The sequence below is a fragment of the Salmo trutta genome, chromosome 16 (genome assembly GCF_901001165.1).
Source record: "Salmo trutta chromosome 16, fSalTru1.1, whole genome shotgun sequence".
NCBI lineage: Eukaryota > Metazoa > Chordata > Actinopteri > Salmoniformes > Salmonidae > Salmo > Salmo trutta.
In genome coordinates, this window is record NC_042972.1 from 20,738,643 (window position 1) to 20,745,875 (window position 7,233).

Here is a 7,233-nt window from a genome sequence, read left to right on the forward strand (position 1 = left end):
AGGAGCATGACTCTTTTCTTTCTCGAAACCCTTTTCTTTATCAGGGAACTCATGTCACTCATCTTACTTGTACAATCGTACAAAACCCAACCCAGAGTTCCTTTATGAGTAGAAACATACAAACAACCACATTATCTACTGTATATACAGATTAGATCAGACCTTCACTTTGTCTTTGTTTTTCTAAGTATTGACAATGAGCAAGAAAGACAGGGTTTAGTGAGTTAGTTAGAATGTGAATGAAAATACATTACAGTTAGCTCTGCCCCAGCAAGTTCTGATCACTAAGTCTCAGTGCTAGACATGATGTAAAAATGGGGACTTCTCTTCTCATATAACAGAACGTTCAGATAGAAATGTATTGAGTAGAACAGAAAAGGTCACCTAACTGAACAGTTTCATGACCCTTGCAGCTACCTGTGGCCCTAAAGTCAAACCCACTGGAACAGGGAGACAGTCAAACAGCAGTAAACTCCAGAAATAGGCCACCATAAACATGCAAAGGTGAGACTTTAAAAGGACAGGCTGAGTTTTATGGGTTGTGTGAGTTTTTTAGCAGCTGTTTACCAACTCTCCCTCCTCTTGGCCCTCTCACCATGTCCCCCTCTTCTCTCTCACCCCCTAAATCCCCCGCCATCACTCCCCCAACCCCCTCACCTCACAAAGCCTAGATTGTTCCCTGTTGATGCCGGGAACTCGACCTAATCCAAGGGCAGCTGTCTGAATAAATCCCCCCACCCTTCCACACACACACACACACCGCTTGTGGTCAGACATTAAAGGGGTGCCCCCTCCACCCCGTCCCAGACTCCCTCCCAGACTCTAGTCAAATCCTCCCCCTCCCCGGTCTTCCCCCATAACAACCTCCCACGTACCCCTGATCTCCCCGTCCCAAAACAACCCCCACATGGCAGTCCCCTCCATCCCCCTCCACTAGCCAAACACTCTCCAGCTGTAGCTCACTGAGCAGTCCTCCTCGCCATGTTAACCCCTTAGTGGTCCCCACACACTCCCTCACCTAAACACACAATGGTGCCCTATGTATGCTCACACACCTAAGCACAGACAGACATACACAATACTAATACAAAACTCATGACATTACACAAAGTTCATTCAAAAACTACCTAAATGCACAGAATCCGACTAAGCCACACATACAAAAGAACAACCACAGTGTGGTTTGTTTTTCTCTATTGCTGGGTTTTCCATCATGTTAGACAGCATGGGGGAGTAGGGAGGATGTGGTGAGTCAAGACTGTCAATCACAGGAAGTAGCTGTGAAACTGAGAAGAAAACAAATAAGATGTTCTTTACCGTGACATCAACCCACTGATACACACCTGGTTAGATGACAGTCTATGTATATGCATCAAAGGATATCATTTGACCTGCTATCATATGCTCTGACATTGTTCATCCATATTTATATATTCTTAATTCCATTTCTTTACTTAGATTTGTGTGTATTAGGTATTTGTTGTGAAATTGTTAGATTTTACTTGTTAGATATTTCTGCACTGTCGGAACTAGAAGCACAAGCATTTCCCTACACCCACAATAACATCTGCTAAACACGTGTATGTGACTTGATTTGACGAGTTACTGTTACAAAGAGAGGGAAATAAGTTAGCAATGACATGTTTTCTCTTAGTATATCACACTGTATCTTCCACTGTATGTATGAAAAACTGGTGGTCAGGTCTGCTAAAGGTTTTGCTTGGACTGGTGTTCCTGCTAATGTGGTGTGGGCCTTTGTGTCTGTGTGTATGTGCACTTGCGCACAGGTGTGTGTGGTGTACAGATTTTCTCTGACTGTGTTGATGGAGAGGAGGACAGGGGCATGGGGAACCCTTATTGAAAACAAGCACGTTGAGTGCTTGAAAAACAAACACTACTCCACTTAAGTGGGCCTTACCACTGGCCCCGCCACCACACCCAGGCCCTCCTCTCCTCTGGCCCTGATAACAGCTCCAATGTCAGCAGCCGTCTGGGTTTTCTACCCACTGGCAAACAATAATAAGCCAGCAGAATGGAGACAAGATGTGGGTCAACACACAATACTTAGCAGGGCCTTCCCTGAAGGGAGAGGATATCGATTTAGACTGACTAGGCTGGTCTCCCAGGTCGTATTCCCCCAGGTCGTATTCCCCCAGGTCGTATTCCCCCAGGTCGTATTCCCCCAGGTCGTGACATGTTGGGTGTTGTTTCTCCCTCCTCTCTCCCCCTTGAGCTGTTGTCATCTGCTTATTGGGTCAGGGTGACATGATCAAACCCAGACCTCTGGGGTGACCGAACAATAGCCAAACTACTCTACGTCAGAGCAACAGTATGTGTTACAAGGCCCAAATCCCCATCAGCGGCAGGTAGCCTAGTGGTTAGAGCGTTGGGCCAGTAACCGAAAGGTTGCTAGATTGAATCCCCGCGCTGACAAGGTAAAAATCTGTCGTTCTGCCCCTGAACAAGGCAGTTAACCCACTGTTCCTAGACCGTCGTTGTAAATACGAATTTGTTCTTAACTGACTTGCCTGGTTAAATAAAATCAGTGTGAAGAAAAGACAGAGGAAGGGGGCAGGAGGGTGGGGTGCCTTGTAAGAATTTGCCTACGAGTAGGTAAACCCCCACCACCTTCTGTATTATTGGCCAACGTGCAATCATTGGAAAACAAACTGGACGATCTACAATCAAGACTATCCTACCAACAGGACATTAAAAACTGTAATATCTTATGTGCATGTGTGCTAAGTTGTGGAGAGTCAGTGCAGGCGGTCGGTGCATTTTCATTTCAAGTGGCTTGTAGATAGAAACTGTCTCTTAGCCTGTTGGTGTCAAATCTCATGCTCCGATACCATCTGCCTGACGGCAAGGGAGTGTACAGCTGGCGGCTGGGGTGTGTAGGGTCCTTGATGCTGTGAGTGTGTGTAGGGTCCTTGACGCTGTGAGGGTGTGTAGGGTCCTTGACGCTGTGAGGGTGTGTAGGGTCCTTGACGCTGTGAGGGTGTGTAGGATCCTTGATGCTGTGAGGGTGTGTAGGATCCTTGATGCTGTGAGGGTATGTAGGGTCCTTGATGCTGTGAGTGTGTGTGTGTGTGCATGTACAGTGATGCTGTGAGTGTGTGTGCATGTACAGTTCCGTGAAAAAGCATTTGCCTCCTTTCTAATTTTCTCAACATTCTGTATCAAAAATATGCAGAAGTAATCTGAACCAAAACCTAACATTGGATAAAGGGAGCCTGAGAACAAATAACAGAGCAATTACATACTTATTTCATTTAAAAACACCCATTGCCCCTGTGTAATTGCACCCTTACACTCAATAACTGATTGTGCCACCTTTAGCCGTAATGACTCCAACCAAATGCTTCCTGTAGTGTTTGATCAGTCTCTCACGTCGCTGTGGAGGAAGTTTGGCCCATTCTTCCATGCAGAACTGCTGTAACTCACCGACATTTGTAGGTTTTGAAGCATGAACTGTTCATTTCAAGTCCTGCCACAACATTTCAATTGGGATTAGGTCTGGACTTGGACTAGGCCATTACAAAACTTCACATTGTTGCTTTTTATAAATGTTCATGTCAAATTCAAAATGTATTGGTTGCATACACATATTTAGCAGATGTTATTGCAGGTGTAGCGAAAGGCTTGTGTTCCTAGCTCCAACAGTGCAATTATTTCTAACAATTCAGAACAATAAAAAAATCTAAAAGTAAAAGAATAGGATAATGAAATATATAAATATTAGGATGAGCAATGTCGGAGTCCGGAGTAAAAAATAAATTAAACAATTTGGAAAGTATTCAGACCCCGTGAATTTTTCCACTGTGATACATTACAGCCTTACTCTAAAATGTATTTTTTAAAATCCTCAGCAATCTACATACAATACCCCATAATGACAAAGTGAAAACAGAAATACCTTATTTACATAAGTATTCAGACCTTTTGCTATTAGACTCATTTAGCTCAGGTGCATCCTGTTTCCATTGATCGTCCTTGAGATGTTTCTTCAACTTGATTAAAGTCCACCTGTGGTAAATTCAATTGATTGGACATGATTTGGAAAGGCACACACCTGTCTATATAAAGGTGCCACAGTTGACAGTGCATGTCAGAGGAAAAACCAAGCCATGAGGTCGTAGGAATTGTCCGTACAGGATTGTGACAGGATTGTGTCGAGGCACAGATCTGGGGAAGCATACCAACACATTTCTGCAGCATTGAACAAAGTGACCTCCATCATTCTTAAATGGAGGAAGTTTGGAACCACCAAGATTCTTCCTAGAGTTGGTCGCACGGCCAAACTGAGCAATAGGGAGAGAATGGTCTTGGTCAGAGAGGTGACCAAGTACGCGATGGTCACTCTGACAGAACTCTAGAGTTCCTCTGTAGAGTTGGAAGAACCTTACAGAAGGACAACCATCTCTGTAGCACCAATCAGGCCTTTATGGTAGAGTGACCAGACGGAAGTCACTCCTCAGTAAAAGGCACATGACAGCCCACTTGGAGTTTGCAAAAGCCACCTAAAGACTCTCAGACCATGAGAAACAAGATACTCTGGTCTGATGAAACAAAGATTGAACTCTTTGGCCTGAATGCCAAGTGTCACGTCTGGAGGAAACCTGGCACCATCCCTTCGGTGAAACATGGTGGTGACAGCATCATGCTGTGGGGATGTTTTTCAGCGGCAGGGACTGGGAGACTAGTCAGGATCGAGGCAAAGATGAATGGAGCAAAGTACAGAAATCCTTGATGAAAACCTGCTCAGGATCTCAGACTGGGGCGAAGGTTCACCCCAGCTGCCAAACTAACCGTGATTCAGATGACCATCCTACCCATGCTAGATTGCGGAGATGTAATTTATAGATCGGCAGGAAAGGGTGTTCTCGAGCGGCTAGATGTTATTTTCCATTCGGCCATCAGATTTGCCACCAATGCCACCAATAGGACACATCACTGCACTCTATACTCCTCAGTAAACTGGTCATCTCTGTATACCCGTCGCAAGACCCCCTGGTTGATGCTTATTTATAAAACCCTCTTAGGCCTCACTCCCCCCTATCTGAGATACCTACTGCAGCCCTCATCCTCCACATACAACACCCGTTCTGCCAGTCACATTCTGTTAAAGGTCCCAAAAGCACACACATCCCTGGGTCGCTCCTCTTTTCAGTGCGCTGCAACTAGCGATTGGAACGAGCTGCAACAAAACACACAAACTGGACAGTTGTATCTCCATCTCTTCATTCAAAGACTCAATCATGGACATTCTTACTGACAGTTGTGGCTGCATCGTGTGATGTACTGTTGTCTCTACCTTCTTGCTGTTGTCTGTGTCCAATAATGTTTGTAGCATGTTTTGTGCTGCTACCATGTTGTGCTGCTGCCATGTGTTGCTGCCATGCTGTTGTTGTCTTAGGTCTCTCTTTATGTAGTGGTGTCTCTTGTTGTAATGTGTGTTTTGTCCTATTTTTAATCCCAGCCCCCGTCCCCGCAGGAGGCCTTTTGCCTTTTAGTAGGCCGTCATTATATATAAGAATTTGTTCTTAACTGACTTGCCTAGTTAAATGAAGGTTAAATAAATGAAATTCAGTATCAAAAATATGCAAAAACAGAAAATCAGAAAGGTGCAAATACTTTTTCACCACACTGTATATGTACGTGAAAGTGTGTGTGTGTGTGTGTGTGTGTGTGTGTGTGTGTGTGTGTGTGTAAACACCCCTTGGAGAAGGCACAGATCAGACAATAGAGGTCATGATGTGGGGTAAACGAAGTAGCATGAAGAACCATCAGGTTGACCAACAGTAGTGTTTTAGGACCCATGTTTTGCATTGAATTTGCAGTGATAAAGTATCCCTAAGAACTAGGGTGCTCTTTCCATACTATGACCAAAATGTATGGGTGTGTGAATAAGCTAAATGTACAGGTGTATATAAGAATACAGGATTAATGAATAAGCCTTTTCTAAAATGAATTGTGTGTGTCAGCATGTAACAGTATAGCTTCCGTCCCTCTCCTCGCCCCAACCTGGACTTGAACCAGGGACCCTCTGCACACATCAACAACTGACACCCACGAAACATCGTTACCCATCGCGCCACAAAAGCCACGGCCCTTGCAGAGCAAGGGGAACAACTACTTCAGGTCTCAGAGCGAGTGACGTCACCCGATTGAACCGCTATTAGCGCGCACCACCACTAACTAGCCATTTCACATCGGTTACACTTGTGTATGAGTAAATGAGATCTTCCACGTGTTTGTGTGTGTCAGCACATCATTCCAACACACAGATTCATTTCACTCAGATCTGGTTAACAGAGGGAGGAGCCTAGGTCACTCCTGGACCTCCTACCCAGGTTGCACTGTACACCTCTGGCAGGAAGCCAGCTCCTGTGAATGTCTCTTTGTTCATCAGATTAGTAAACCAAGATGACAGCTGATTATACCACCGGTGAGGTCTGTTGTTTTAGTTATGGCTAGAGCCAGCCACCCTATCAGCCACAAGCAGATAACAGGTCTTATGACTTCAACCAACCCAATCAAAAACGTTTTTGTTGTTTGAGACCCACCTAATGCTTTTAGGCCACCAAGCCAACAAAACCAATGTTTAGTCAGCAAGTAGTCTGAAAGTATCCTGAAATTGTAATCTGAAGGGAATCCTCCCCAACCCACCAGTCCCAACACACTATTTCTGAAACACTAGTCTGGCATCACTTAGCTGAAGGAGGTGATTATAGGCTATAAGGGGGGTTCGCTGAGTGTTTGACTTCAGGGAGTTTGTGTGTGGGAAAGTGTGTGAGATTTGAGTGCGTTTTGGTGCTAGGCCTTGAGATGTGTGTGAGTGTGTTGGTACTAGGCGTAAGCCCTATTCTCCCCATTCTCCTCTCAGAGACAGGATGCAGCCAAGGCCGCTCTAACACGTGTCAGTCAACACAAGAACTACAGGAAGCGAGGGAGCATGGAGAGCTGGGAGGACCACAATAGAGTAGGTTGTCCAAAGCTCCTCTCTCTCTGGCTCTGCTCTATATTTCTCCTAACCTCCTCTTACGTGTCTTTCTTTGTATCTCTCCTCGGTTCTCCTGTCTCAAATCTCTCTATTTACTGTTTCACCTCTCACTCTCCCTTTACACCAACTCCTTTGCCTCTGCTCTCTCTACCTTCTCTCTCTCACTCACTGCAGCTGTTGGTCCCGATGAGGCGTTATGTCAGAGCCGCCCCCCCGCCAATCAGGTGCTG